The 15,053-nt window shown below is 49.6% G+C and overlaps 1 protein-coding gene across 3 annotated transcripts in view; it reads right to left on the bottom strand.

Annotated features, from left to right (window-relative positions):
* KIRREL3 (kirre like nephrin family adhesion molecule 3) overlaps positions 1-15,053 on the bottom strand; it is a 344,735-nt gene that overhangs the window by 281,470 nt on the left and 48,212 nt on the right. The gene's annotated exons all lie outside the window — the stretch shown is intronic.

Genomic DNA, 15,053 nt, shown 5'->3' with positions numbered 1-15,053 from the left:
GTGAGACCCAGAAAGCAGCCAAACTCAGAGCTTTGAGGCAGCAAAACTCCTTCAAACCTTGAGAAAAGAAGCCACGTTTGATGCACATCCCCAGCCAAGCTCCAGGGCTGCTTCCCAAATTCCCAGTGTTGCCCAGAGGATGTCACCTGTGGAGAAGCCCCATTAGCCCAGACAAAAGGCCCACGTGGCACATTAGGAGCTTCAACACCTGCTATCAGGAGCAAGTTCCTTTCCAGGTGGCTTTATCACTGACCTCCAGATGGAGGTGAGCTCCACGGCAGGCTCCGAGCAGGGCTCGGGGAGAGGCATAAACAAAAAGCCATGTTTTGAAAAATTAAGGAAGCAATTTAGAAGTGGATAATTAGATCTCCTTTTCGTGCTGCACTGGGAAAATTAAATTACTTTTTTATGAAGGTGTGTGTATCAGCTCTGAGAGTATTGTAGGGAAAGATTATTTTTCTAATATTCCTTCTCCCTCCCCCCCGCCCCAATTCCCCAGCTCTCTGCTCCTCACGCATCCAAGGAAGTGGCACTTGTAGCCTTCAGCTGTGGCAGGCGTTCATCTCCAATAATTGCGTTTGCTGCATAAATTGCCAGTGACACGGAGAATAAAATTAGTTTAAAATGAACCCAAATGGCAAATCTCAAACAAGTATCAGATGGAGGAACTCATTAATCCTCATTTCGAAATGGGCAGAGCGTTGGGGCGGCCAAGCCGGCCCCAAGCCTGACGGGAGGGTGGGTTCTCTTTGGAGATGGTGATGGAGCTCAGTGAGGTGGACCAAACTTCAACAGAGGTTCTCGTCAATGTGGAACTGCTGCCTGTTGAGGCATGGATTTCACTCTGCTTGGAAGAACTCTCCCCACAGCCCCATGATGAAGAAGGAGCAGGTGAGCATCTCCACCTTGCACTGCCCAGCTCTTCTCAGGGGACAAGAAACTCATCCAAGCCCCTCAGCTGGCAGAGCTGCCCATGAACCACAGCCCAGCAGGCTCCTTCTGCCTGGCTTCTGCATCCAACAGCTCCTTGGAGGGAATGCTACAGCCTCCTGGGCACTCACAGAATCACAGAGCTGCTGAGGTTCAGAAAGAACTTTCAGATCATGAAAGGGAACTATCAACCCAACACCACCTCCATGTTCAGCACTGGGCCATGTCCTCGTGTGCCACATCCACATGTTTTCTGAACATTTCCAGGAATGGGTACTCAGCCTTGGCAGCCTGTCTGAGTGCTTGACAATCCTCTGGGTGTAGAGACTTTTCCAACATCCAATCTAAATCTCCCCAGGCACAGCTTGAGGCTGTTCCCTCTCCTCTTGTCCCTGTTCCCTGGGAGCACAGCCTGATACCCCTGGCTGTCCCCTCCTGTCAGGAGTTGTACAGAGCCAGAAGTTTCCCCCTGAGCCTCCTTTTCTCCAGGCTGAGCTCCTTTCCCAGCTTCCCAGCAACTCCTGGGGCTCCAGCCCCTTCCCAGCTCTGCTTCCTTCCCTGGGGCTCCAGCCCCTCAATGTTGTGAGACTAAAACTGCCCCAGGACTAAAACTGCCCCAGGACTGGAAGTGCCTCAGCAGTGCCCAGTGCAGAGGGGACAATCATTGCCCTGGCTCAGTGGCCACACTGTGGCTGGTACAAGCCAGGGGCCATTGGCCTCTTGCCCACCTGGGCATACCTGGCTCATGTCCAGCCACTGCTGGCCACCACTCCCATGTCCTTTCCCCCTGGGCACTTTCCAGCCATTTCACCCAGCCTGGAGCTCTGCAGAGGATTGGTGTGACCAAGGGCAGCACTTGGCACTTCACCTGCCACTCAGATGCACTTTGCCCTCCCACACAGAGTTTCTGGTACTGCCTGGCCCTGGGCAGAGATCCTGGATCGTGTCCCCACCATGTCCGTTCCCCACGCTGGGTTGCTGAGCTGCTTGTGCTGACTTTCTTTAATGAGGTTTATTGTTTGCGCTGCATAATTTTCAAAGGCATGTCACCCACTTGGAGATGGCCCTCAGATCTCCAGCTCGGGGAGGGGGAGGGTCCTTTGAAGCCGCAGTCATTAATTCAGGAGCTGGTTTCTGCAGTTAAGAGCACACGTGTTTGAAGCACACAGAAGCCACCGTGGAGACATCTGAGAGGTGTCCCATGATACTGCACATTAGACAGAGCGATTATAAAACTGCCAGGCCTGCCGTCCTTCCCTGCTTTGTAACTTCCCTCCAGATATCAAAAAAAAATTGTCTAGAATATCAAAATATCACTGTCTGGCTCTGATGATGATCTTAGGACTAAAGACCACACGGAACAAAGATTTCACTTTAATTATCAGCAGATCCATTTCTCCTAACCCGGTTGTTGAAAATAAAACAAAACCAAAACAAACCACAAACAAACAATAAAAAAACTCTCTAAGAACTTCACACAGGCAGCTGGGAAACTGAAGTGTTGTGAAGCTGAGAAGTGAAAGTGTTCAGAAGATAGGAATTTAGACAGGCACAGTTTTGTTTTTAACATTCCCAGTGGCTTTCCACCTCTTTACTTGTAGTTACACTAGAAAGAAAACTGTCCTGGTTGCACCAGCGCTGTTCCTGACACTGTCACCCCTAGACTGCTCCCTGAATCCCAAGCCTGCCTTCCTGTACATGTGCCATTCATCACCAAGGCAGGATGAACACATTATTCTCTTTATTAAGAGAGTAACTGATCACCTGTACACATGAAAATACCCAGAGCACAGCTGCCTGCAGGGATTATTCCTTGGTCAACCCATCTCTTATTCTTAGCTTCTCCCTAGAAACTGATCTTCCAGAAGTTTTAGCTTTGAGGAAAGGACTCATGAGTGCTTGGGGATAAAAGCCTCAGCATTTGTCTTTATTTTCCCTTTATTTCTTCCCTTTATGTCCTTTTTATGAGTTGCACCAGGGAAGGTTTAGATTAGATATGAGGGAATATTTCATCATGGAAAGAGTGGTCAAGCACTGGCACAGAGCGCCCAGGGCAGTGGTGGAGTCACCAAACCTGGACGAGTTCAAAGAACAGCTGGAGGCACCTGAGGCTGTGGTTTAGTGGTGAACAGAGAATTACAGAATTATTAAGGTCAGAAAAGACCTCCAGGATCATCGAGTCCGACCTGAGACCAATGCCCACCTTGTTGCCAGCCCAGGGCACTGAGTTCAGCCCTTCCTTGGACACCTCCAGGGATGAGGACTCCAAACCTCCCTGGGCAGCCCCTGTCAATGCCTGACCACTCTTTCTAGGAACAAATTCCTCCTGATGTCCAACCTGAACCTCCCCTGGCCCCCTGAGGCTGTTTCCTCTCAGTCTCTGCTTGTTCCCTGGGAGCAGAGGTCTCTCCCATGATGGTTGGACTTGATCTTGGAGTGTTTTCCAATCCAAATGATTCTAAGATTCCATGATTTATTTTTGGCAGCACAGGTGAAGGCTCTGACCCCAAATCCATGACTCAGCCTTATGCAAGGACCACCTTTTAGGCAGAGCCACCACCACCAACTGCTGCAGGAGGAATTCCCCTGCAATTCCCCCCAGCTCTCCCATGGTTTCCCCCAGACCCCAGCAGTGGGAACCTCCCTCACACAGGGCACTAGAGAACCCAACAGTCACAATCCCCCCACAAAAACCCTCTTTACATTCCGCAGACAACAAGAGCCACATTAACAAGCTGCCAGCGGAGGGAACCAAGCTGCTGCTGCTCATTATGGCAGGAAACTTCTCCCCCTGTTCCAACGTGGGCGAAGCACCACTGGCCCCGGTATCACTCAGGCATTTATTTTTATATACCTCAGCAATATGTAGCAATTAGCAGAGGTAACACTAATTAGATGTTACATTGTAATGCAAGTCCCTCTAAACTTAAGTCATAACATACCTCGCTCCTAATGACTGCAAGGTCATTTTGGTATTCCGCATAATCGCTTGGATGCTAATGAATCGTTTGCTATGCATGGGAACATCCCAGCTTTTCCCTGGGTGGTTTTCACCATTTACCAGTGGACACTTGCTTTAAATTGCTGCTGAGCCTAATGTGGTCTTGAAGAAGCCACCTAAGCACCCCGATTAATTGCAGCGTTTCGTGGCTCCCAAGAAAGCAAGACCCCATGGCAAACCTGCTCCGAGGGCAGGGAAATGCGTGTTTGAAGGGATTAGTTTGAGATTAGGATGGCATGAGACTCCAGGAGGCAGAAAACCTGAATTTCCTTTGTGCCTCGTAATGGAAAAAGCTGGAAGACAACAGGCTTACAGCCAGCTTAGTGCTGTTCCTGTGTCTTTCCCATCATCTATGTCCTAATCTCCTTAGGAGTCAGCACGCCACGTTAGGAAGCCACACTTTGATTCCCTCAGTTTCCCAACCTACAGCCACCACCAGAGCTGAAAAAACTGGAAATGGTGGCATTTAGCAAAAGTACATTCATTAAAAAATTTGAAAACAACATTCATGGGCTTTATAATTAGCTTTTTAATTAATTTCCTATTCTCCTCTAATTATGCTGCTTGCAAAGAAAAATTATAAGAGCTGTAATTGTTTTACTAAAAGCAACTGGATTATTCCAAGACTGAAACCATCCATGCCATAGGCTGTGGGAATGGTGGGAGCCCCAGGCTGCCTTGTTGGTTAGGGGAAACTAGGATGGTCCATGGACATCTGGGCTCTGATGGGATCCTGATGGGATCTCATGGTTTAGAGCAGAGAGCATTGTACATGGGCCTGTACACGTTCCTTTGGCTGGGAATTCACCCAGGAAAAGGCCCTGCCCAGCCTGCAAGATGTGCAACAACTCAGTCCAGGACAGACTTCACTTCTAAGGACTTCCCTCAAGCAAAACCAAAAAGACAATTTGTATCCTGTCTTCAGTACAGAATGGAAACAGAATCTTGGAATGGTTGGGGTTGGAAAGGACCTTAAAGCTCAGCCCATTCTAATGCCCTGCCATGGGCAGAGACACCTTCCACTATCCCAGGTGGCTCCAAGCCCTGTCCAGCCTGGCCTTGGACACTTCCAGGGATCCAGGGGCAGCCACAGCTTCTCTGGGCACCCTGTGCCAGGGCCTGCCCACCCTCACAGGGTACAAATCCTTCCCAATATCCCATCCATCCCTGCCCTCTGGCATTGGGAAGCCATTCCCTGTGTCCTGTCCCTCCATCCCTTGTCCCTAGTCCCTCTCCAGCTCTCCTGGAGCCTCTTTAGGCACTGAAGAGGCTCCCTGGATCCTTCTCGTCTCCAGGGTGGAGACCCCCAGTTCTCCCAATATTTCCATGATGGGAAAGTGCATCAAACCAGGAGACAGGGAAAAACGTAAAGAAGTTTTGAATCTCTGGCTGGAGGCTGGGTATGGCAGGCAATAAAATCAGAGTGAACAAATGACTCATGACTTATCTCCTGAACTATGGTCACTCACTAAAAATCCAAGGAGAAGCCATGCTGGGATGCATTTTCCAGTCCCCGAGAATCAATGCCTGCAGTAACTAAAGCACTTTAACATTAGCTGGAGTGAGCTGCTACCATTCCAGGCTCTGCAGTGTTCCATCTTTAGGCTCTGAGTGGAGTGTCTGGAGTGTCTGGATGGATCCAGCCTGGCTCTTGCCACAGGGGTCACGAAGTCCAGCAGAAGCTGGAAGCATCTCCTCGCATAAATCAACGGGCTTGAACTTGCTGAGAGAAATTTGCCAACGAAGAAAAACACACTGAAAGCAGATGGAAGAAATCCTTCGACCCCGACTACAAGTCCCTGGAGCAGAGGCTTTGTGATTTTAAAAGCAATTTAGGCAGATTTGCCTGCCCGTTTGGATAGGAAGGCAGGAGCAGGTAGGCAGCTAAATCCCTCAGACCGCTTCCTGCATCCCAACCCGCGTCTTTAGCGTGACTTAAGCCAAGACTCTGCACAGTGCAAACGCCAAAATAATCACGCCGGCAGGATTTTGAAATTCAAAAGAGCCCTTTTTGCAACCCGCCGAGCTGAGGGAGTTCAGAGGCGGCTCTGTCGCTGCACTGGGGTCTGAGCGCCGACGAGAGGGTGCTGCAGTGGATTTGCTGGTTGAGAGAACAGTCTATTCTCATGCTCAGATAATGCAGAAATAAAGTGCATTTGTAACAGACAACAAAAGGATTATCCCCCATTCATTTCAAAGCACCTTTCATTCCACTCAGGGATTACATTTTCCTTTACTTATCTTGCAAATGGTTTTTCATAAGAGCGCGTGGCTTATGGCAAATACCAAACTGTGGTTGGGACAATGAGAGCGTGTTCTGCAGGAGAGAGATCCTGCTCCCAGCACAGTCACTGCTGTAATCTACTGCCTCACAAGGGCCACTCTTCTCAAGAGGAGAGGCGGATCAGCTGGGAAGCCTTGGCACACTTCAGATTTGGGGGAAGTTTGTTACAAGTGCAGCTTCAGCTTTCTCATCTTGTCACTGGAGGAGAACAACAGCGCTTCGCACTTCTGTCGGGTCCATCTGCCCAGAATCTCAAAGCACTTCTGCAAACATGAATCCCATCCAGTAAACAAAATCTAACCCTGCATGGCTTCTTGGCTTGCTGGAAAGCAATAGCTTCTGCATTTCTCTGTGTCTGGGAAACTGGTGCACCATGGCAAAATTCAAGTGAATTCAAAATTCAGTCTCCACATGCAGGAGAATCCAGGGCAGAGACACCCAAAGCCTGTTGCAACCACCCCACCTCCCCTTTTCCAGTGAAAATCTGCAGGTCAAGAGGATTGACACGACTCTGCTCCAAGAAAAACTCAACACTTGAACCATTAACACCAAACTAGGGGCCACTGGCAAGAGCTGTTTCCCCCAGGATCAACAATTCTCATCCCATTGACTCAAAAATTTAGGATTTTACAGACTATGAGAAAAGTTTGCGTAGTCCCAGCCCAGATGTGAGCAGTGAGTGGGGAATACCAGAGCTGGGCTCTGCGAGACAGGGAGCAGGTCAAGGGAGGTGCAACTCACTGGTACCAATTCTCCTGCCTCTTTCTGCCTCTCACTAATACAGAATTCAGAGTTTCTCACAAAAAGAAAATAACCTGGGGATGCAGCAAGCAGGTGGTTTGGTGCTGTCTGTAAATCAATGACTCCTGGAGAGTTATGATTGATTGGAGCTGGGGAGGGGACACCTTTCCATGCCTGAAAGACAGATAGTCCTGCTCACTCCATCTTAGCTTTCCAAGTAAAAATGGGGAAGAGCACAATGCTTGCCATTACGGTGTCACTCAGCCAAAAAATAACCCCCCACGTTTGTCAGCCCCCACCCTAGCAGAAAGCATTCAGTTATCTCTCCTGTCCTGCTGTTCCTGATAAAGTAAATTACAGCATCATCGAGGAGCTGTAGGAGCAGCACTGCTCTTCACTGCTGCTCCCTCATCATTTATTCCCCATTGCCACCTCCAGAACCCCAAAATGCTGGTGTGATTTTACCTGTCCCCAGAGAGATAGCAGAGCCACAGGAGCATAAACACCACTGCTGGGAGGATTGGATTTTCTCAACAACACATGAGCTGCTCCTTTTGATAACTGAGGGCAGCTGGGCACAGCAGAGTTGCACAGGGGGCATGGAATTAAGGGAAAAGTGGGAAAATATCCCACTGCAGGGGCAGCTGGTCCCCACACTCCTGCATCGATCCCAGCAAGCCCAGAGTCTCCAGTGCAACCTGTAACTGGAGGCAGGAGCTGATGCACAATTGGCCCCGTTTGCCTTCTCATTGATCAGCCACTTTCAGCTCTGTGTTTATGGAACTATTTGGTCTTGTACAAGACCTATGGGGCTCCCCCCGCTCCTCCCCCTTCTTTGTAATGGATTGAAATTTTTAAAGGAAAAAAGAAATCCAGACAATACGACCACACTCTGCAAATCAATGCATCTTGTGGATAATAATACCCGAGATTTATGTAACACTTAATGTTTGCAAAGTGCCTTGGAAAAAATAAATTAACCTGCAAGAACTGCATTGCAATAGGGAAGTGTCACCATGCACCTGCCGTGGGGAGGAACGGAATAGCAGGGATTGAAACAAGGAAAGTTTGAACTGGTGCTGTTCTAACCACTGGACTGGGCTGTCCTGGAGACCCTGCATCGATCCCTGCAAGCTGCAGAAATTAAAGATTATGCTACAGATGCCCAGTGATACTTGAGTCAGGAGACCAAGGTTTAAGTACAGCTTAAGACCAAACTCATGAGAAAACATCTGAAGCACTGGAAGCCTTGGATGACTCAACACACCCTTGGGTCATGGCCAAAGTCACAGCCTTGTTTAAACCATCCAGGTCTGGGACAAGCAAAATGCCAGAGGTGGCTTGGATCCAACCCCAAAGTTGGAGAAAAAAGGGCAATGAACTTGGGGAAAGTCTGGAGAGTCAGTCCTGTGATGAGGAGTGGCTGAGTGGGCTGGGAAAGGAGCTCAGCCTGGAGAAAAGGAGGCTCAGGGGGACCTTGTGGCTCTGCACAACTCCTGACAGGAGGGACAGCTGGGGGGTCAGGAGGGAACAGCCTCAGGCTGGGCCAGGGGAGATTCAGGTTTGAGATCAGAAGGAATTTCTTCACTCAAGGAGTTGTCAGGAAGGGTCTGCCCAGGGAGGTTTGGAGTCCCCATCCCTGGATGTGGCACTCAGTGCTCTGGGCTGGGGACAAGATGGGGATTTGGCACAGGTTGGGCTCGAAGGTCTCTGAGGTCTTTTCCAACGTCAGTGATTCTGGGATTCTCTGAAGGAACAACAAACACCAGCACAAAAGGTGCTCAAACCATCCAGGCTGGCTCCTGGGCTCACCAGGCAGGGGTGCAGCAAAAATACCATTTTGCGCTTTGCCAAAAGCTGGTGACTCCCTGCAGACACACCTGTACCTACAGGAGCAGCTGGAGCACCCATAGGTGTCCAGAGAGATGTCCCACACTGCTCCACAGCACAGTGCTGACCTCTAGGAAGGAGGCTGAGCCCTGGGCCCTGGAAGGGGCTCTAAGTTCTCCCCAGAGCCTTTGCTTCTCCAGGCTCTGCCAGCTCTCCCAGCATTTCCGTGATGGGTAACTGCCTCACACCTCGAGGGAGGGAAGAGTGTAAAGAAATTTAACAACCTTGCTGCCTCCATGTCCCCAGACCCGCAGCCCATAGGTGATGTGCATATCTCAGGCAGGGAAAACCACCACATCCCTCCCTCCTGTGTGCAGAGCTCCCTGTCCCAGGAGAGGCAGCAGGAGAGCCTTCCCATCTGTAAATATGGGATCAATGTGCTCGCCAGAAGATGGATTAGCTGTGCAGATGTTGGTGCTCTTCAGAGCAGTATCCATGTGAAGGTGAACAGAAGCACAGCACACTTCAGCAAAAGCTCATTTAATTCTCATCATTACCAGGTCTCTAATGCATAATTGATCCTTAGCTCACCGGATAACTCCAGCTCCAGCAGCTCCAGCCCTGAGGGATGGAGTTCTGCCTGCATTCAGGAGGGCCCCAGAGAGCAAGAACCAAATCCAGTGAAGTGGGAAAGTCACAACACCAGCACAGGACAGTTGGAGTCAACACACCTCCCACGGCCCTGGGGCAAAGCCTCTGTTCTCCCCTGCTCCAGCACTGCACAGATCCCTGGTTCAGAGCCCTGATGTGACTGGAATCTCCGAGCCCTGTGCTGCAGGGAACCACATTTGCCTCTGAATTCGAAAAATTGGAATGGAACCTTTCCTGTGGTTTTGCACCTCAGTTTTGCTAAAAGACTTCTGCTGAAAGTTGTTTGGGTTTTGGTTTGTTTGGGTTCTGCTTCTGGCCTAATCCAAGAGTTCTGCATGCTGTAACCCAAGGCTAGAACTATCCTCTGGTGGAATTAAACCCAAGACAAGGCTTTTTGCTCAGTTTTGATGCATGAACACAATGCAGGCTTGGGATGCACCAAAAACGTCAAGGCTGGCTAAGCACTAATAACAGGAGGCTTGTAGACTCTCTCTGCTCTGATGGGATTGATGGAAATCAAATCCTCCAGAAGCCAAGAGCTGCTCCCAGCAGTGTCTGCACATAAAACACATCCATGGACTCACTCCTGCTCTGTTATTTGGCATAGCTAACGGGAGCTCTGCCAAGGAGGGTCTGTTTGGCACAAACCCTTTCAGAGGAAGATTCCCAGCCTGCAGCTCTTGACCAACACTGAGAAATCCCAGGATTTTGCTGCCTGTCCTTCTGGCTTAGTCGGGACTCGCCCACGGTGCTGCATAACAGGAATGACTCTGCTTTTTTCATGCAAAAGGAACCCATAACTCACTAATCCTGGAGCAAAGCAGGTTGAGAGAAGGGAAGGTTGCAAAATACCCCAAGCCTGGCATTGTTTGTACAGAAACAGGAGCCATGACGCCAAAACACGGCTGGCTGCCACCTTCCCCCAGCTTGCCTCCCTCCAAAGGATGAAAAGAGCAAGTAATTAAACAATGGGTTTGCCATAAGTGCTGGACTTCAGAGGCTGCTTTTCCCTTTCTTCTTTTTTGTACGAGGAGGAAAAGGGGAAAAAAAGATTTAAGATAATGGCCTTTTTCTCTTCAGAATAAATTAAGCTCAAAGATAGAGAATCCCATTACTAATGCCTTTTAGCAAAGCCCAGACATTCTTTTAAAGTCAAACTTTAAAGTCTAACGTGCAGTGATCTCGTCGAAATCTTTCCTGTAATGATATTTAAGTGATGGCCAAGTATATCAGTGGGTTCAGGAGAAGTGCTGATTGCATATCTTCAAGGGAATGAGGCACTGCAGAGCTCTGGCAAAGGGAACCCATGCTGCTGATATAAAAGTTGCCTTTAAAACTACACACACGCAGTTGCTAGTAACTAATTATTCCAGGAGTCATGACAGAAGAAAAGAAAAAGGTAAAGAAATCAAGGCAAAGGATCCGCCTCGAGGAGGGGAATGTGGGACACGCGGCTCTGATGTGCGATAGGAAAACTTGTTCCCATCCCTTCTGTGCACCCTTCCTGAATTTAATATTCTTTTCAAATCCTTCTTCCCCTTTTTTTTTTGAGCAGGAGGAAAGCTGACAAAAGCGCGATCTTCACATCTGCTCAGGGAAAATAAAATATAAAAGATAAGGTGGTGGGGGGGAGGCTTGGGATTGCTCACGTGGCACCTTAAAAGAAGGGCACCCTTAGGAAACCCAGTGCCCAGCAAACGGGCAGGGGATCTCACCTCACAGCACCCCTCTGAATTTGGGGGGCACAGGCCCAGGTGGCCCTTTGTGCTGCAGACATTGGCCTTTCTCCAAGCCCATTTGGGACCAGGCTGCAAAACCCAGAGTGTCCCCATGGCCCCAAAAGCCAGGTTTTGCCGTGGAGGCAGCAAAAGGCCAGACCAGGAGCGCCAGAAGGAGATGTTGTCTGTGTGGCACTGAGCTCCGAGGGCACAGGGAATTTATAGCAGTGCCTCCAGCCCGGGGCAGCCTCTCCATCTGCCGCAGCCTCTGCAGCTGAACCACTGCCCCGGGCTGGGCACAGAGAACAGCCCTGTGACTTTAGAGGAGCAGGGTGACAGCAAAGGGGGAGGAACCCCTCTGTCTGCTCTGCAAAAACCCTTCTCCACCCAGAGCCCCGGGGCTCTGTTCCTGCCCAGCCTAAGCACAGCTTCACGAGAAGGGGAAGGCAGCAGATATTTAAGCGACAAGAGCTGAAAAGCACACGGTAAGGAGCAGATCTGGCCAGGCAGGGATGGCTGTGCTCCCTGAGCGTTTCCCGAGCACTACTCCATATGGATGCAGCTCTGACCCACTCGTGCACCCTCAGCCTTCAGCCTCTCACGCCATGGGCTCAGAAGTGATGACCAAAAGCTTTCAGGCTAATCCCACCTTTGGAACAAAAAAGGCAGCACTGCTTTAGCCCTGTGTCACCCATAAACATCCACACACCAGCTGCAAATGTGTGTTTCCTTAGTGCTCTCTGTAAAGAAGCTGCTCTTGTTTTAGGCAGTGCGGTAGGAGAGGTTAAAAAAGCTCCTGTATGGACACAGAGGTGAGGTGGAATCACCTGAGCTCCTGCAGTCAGGTCTGAGCCCTCCCAGAGCTGCTGTGATCCTGTCTCACCCATTTCAAAGCTGTTTGCTGCCAAACCAGTCAATAACGTCATGCACAAAAATTACTCCACCCATACCACATGCTCTCATTTCTTCCCCTAAATAGTCCTGCTGCGTGGACCACCCAAACACAGGCCCAAAAATAGCACAGAAATGCAGACAGCACCAAACACCTGTAGCCCACTCACAGGACAACAGAGCATTTCGGTGCAGCCAGCAATCAGCACTGCTTGAGCATCCTTTGGTCCCCACGAAGAGGCTGTGGAGAAAGCAGGAGCTAAAAACAAATGGCAGCACCTCCAGCTCATGGCCTCTCCTCCAGATGGATTCATTACCACCTCGCTGCCTGATGGGCACAGACAGAGGCCTCCCCTCCAGTTTTAAAATAAGCTTTTGATTCGAGGAATTAGTTTAAAGGATATTGAACAATAATGGTCATTGACTGTGCATTTAAAGAGGTAAAATAAAAGCAGGTCCCTCTGGCAATTACCACTCTCCAAGAACTTGGGGCTCTCATTTTTCTGTTAACAGTACAGAGATCAGACTTACACATTTATTAAGAAGAGACCACTTATGTTCAGCTTGGCACAAACACGCTGTCAGCAGTGGTGTTTAATTAGGGATTACAGCCACGGAACTAGATAATCAGGCCTGCTAATGAATCAGGAAGCTCAGTAAAGTGCAGAGATAAAGATTTTGGCTGCTTTCCTTTACCTATCCATGCTCCTCCTTCAGCATATCCTGCTCCTTCCACCTAAAATTGCAGGTTTGGAGATGTCAGAGCAGAAAGTCAAAGCTTTACCTGACAGTGCAGCCCAGGTGATGGCAAAAAGCCTCCACAACATCAGTGAATATTCACAGTTTGCTCTGAGATCCCTAAATAAACAAACAAACCTCATCATTATTGCTTGGCTTCCAGGGACCCCGACCAAGAGAGAGTTGTTTCACTTCTGCAGCACTGCCAGCAGGAAGGTGCAATATTTAAGGCAATTTTTATTGGTTGGACACTGAACAGAGGGTGATACTTTTCAAGCCTCATTTGGCACAAAATTGAAATGGTTTGAGTCAACATTCAAGGTAAACGTCTGCATTTTTATGGCCAAAGGCCTCAAGTTATTATTATTTGCTTCTCTGCTGGTTAAATTCAGCTTTGGTGTATTTACTGCATCATCCTAAACTCCAATCAGACTGATTGCTGCTGGGGATATTATGGCTGGCAAAATAGGTCTTTTGCTGAGGCAGTGAGAGGGTAACAGACTTCCCTTTGCAAAGTCGCTGATAAATAAGAGGTCATATCTAATAATGTTTGCTTAAAACTTCTTAGCAGAGCTTCTGTTCTCAGACACCGCTGGCTTTTTAGTTTCAGCTTTAAATAACTGCATGGGGATGGATTTGCTGGTGAGAGCAGAAATAATCCCCATCAGCTGTTCTACCCCTGGATGTGCACAGGGCGATGGGGATGTCGAGAGAATAATGAGGAGAGGGAAAAGAAAGTTTACTCTAGAAGGGAACAGAGGAAAAGTTCATCACCCAAAGCCTCACGGAGCTGGTGGCACCCACCCCTCACTACCCATCCCCAGCTACAAATCCACCCAGGCTGGGGGTGAAGGGATGGAGAGCAGCCCTGGGAGAAGCCCTTGGGGTGCTGCTGGGTGAGAGCTGGACATGCCCTGGCCCAGAACCCTCCCTGTGCTGGGCTGATCCCCCAGCCTGGGCAGCAGGGGAGGGGAGGATTCTGCCCCTCTGCCCTGCTCAGGGGTGATCCCACCTGCAGAGCTGCCTCCAGCTCGGGGCTCCCAGCACAGGAAGGACCTGGAGCTGCTGGAGAGAGTCCAGAGAGGCCATGGAGATGCTCCAAAGGCTGGAGCTCCTCTGCTCTGGAGCCAGGCTGGGAGAGCTGGGGGTGTTCATCTGGAGAAGATAATCTTTGAGGTGACATCACTGTGGCCTTTCAGAGCCTGAAGCAGCTGACAAGAAAGATGGAGAGAGATTGTTTCCAAGGGCCTGAAGTGGCAGGACACCAATTCTGGACAATACCTCTCCCTGCCACGGTCCAGGTGTGGCTGCAGTGACCACACCAAGGCTGATGGATTACTGCTGTCCGCAGGAGGTGACTTCCTAAACCATCACTGAGCCCCTGCACTCAGCAGTGACATCTGTCCTTAATGCAGCAAGCATCTCTGCAAGGGCTGTGGCTCTTGCAGGAGGTGTTACAGAGGGTCTTCTGGGAAATTTTTAGGATATTCACTCTACAAGTACAATGGCCACAGAGTCCTGTCAAAACCACTGCAAGGGAACTGGGAGGGGATCTTGGATTTACAAACATGTGACAAACTGAAATGGAAGCAGAGCACAAGGGCCAGCACCCAAAGCTTTGTCATCCAGAAGAATTTGCCATTAGAATGACATCTGTGAATTGCTCTGTGGCATCAGGATGGGGATGGAGCTAACTTGACTTGTGACAAGCTCTTGAGCCTGGAAAGGTCGAGGAAAGATCCTGCCCAGAGCTTCAGACTGAACCCAGCAAGAACCCATTCCCTGAGCAGGAACTGCTAAAGAAACAAAGGCTCAGGGATGGCAAAGCCCTTGCAAGCAGAGGTCATGGCCAGAGGCCTGGGGGGAACTTGTGCACCAAGCCAGGAACACGAGGTGGGCACTGAGCAGCCCCTAGGAAGGGAGGGGAAGGGCACTGGAGCAGTTTCCCGATGCACACATAAATGTCAGTAAGCAGCACAGACATGAACCAGCCCTGACAGATGGAGCCATCCTGGTTTTTGTTTGTCTCAAAAGTTGTCAGTTCAGGTCTCCAGGTCAGAAATCATTTTATCTGTTAAACCATATGCTTTGTAGAACAAAACGCCTGGCAGACTTCAAGGCATATGTATTTTAAGGAGCACAGTAACACGATGAACATCACCAGACACTTGCTTCCCAGTTGTTATTGCTGTGCTACAGACGAGGCTTTTCTCCTCTTGCCCTGACTGTGGCCTGCAAATCACTGAGAAAAGAAAAACACAACTTCACC

The sequence above is a fragment of the Lichenostomus cassidix genome, chromosome 24 (assembly GCF_008360975.1).
Source record: "Lichenostomus cassidix isolate B80296 chromosome 24, HeHo_3.0, whole genome shotgun sequence".
Classification (NCBI taxonomy): domain Eukaryota; kingdom Metazoa; phylum Chordata; class Aves; order Passeriformes; family Meliphagidae; genus Lichenostomus; species Lichenostomus cassidix.
The sequence above is the reverse complement of the archived record's forward strand: the minus strand, read 5'-3'. Positions and strand labels throughout refer to the sequence as shown.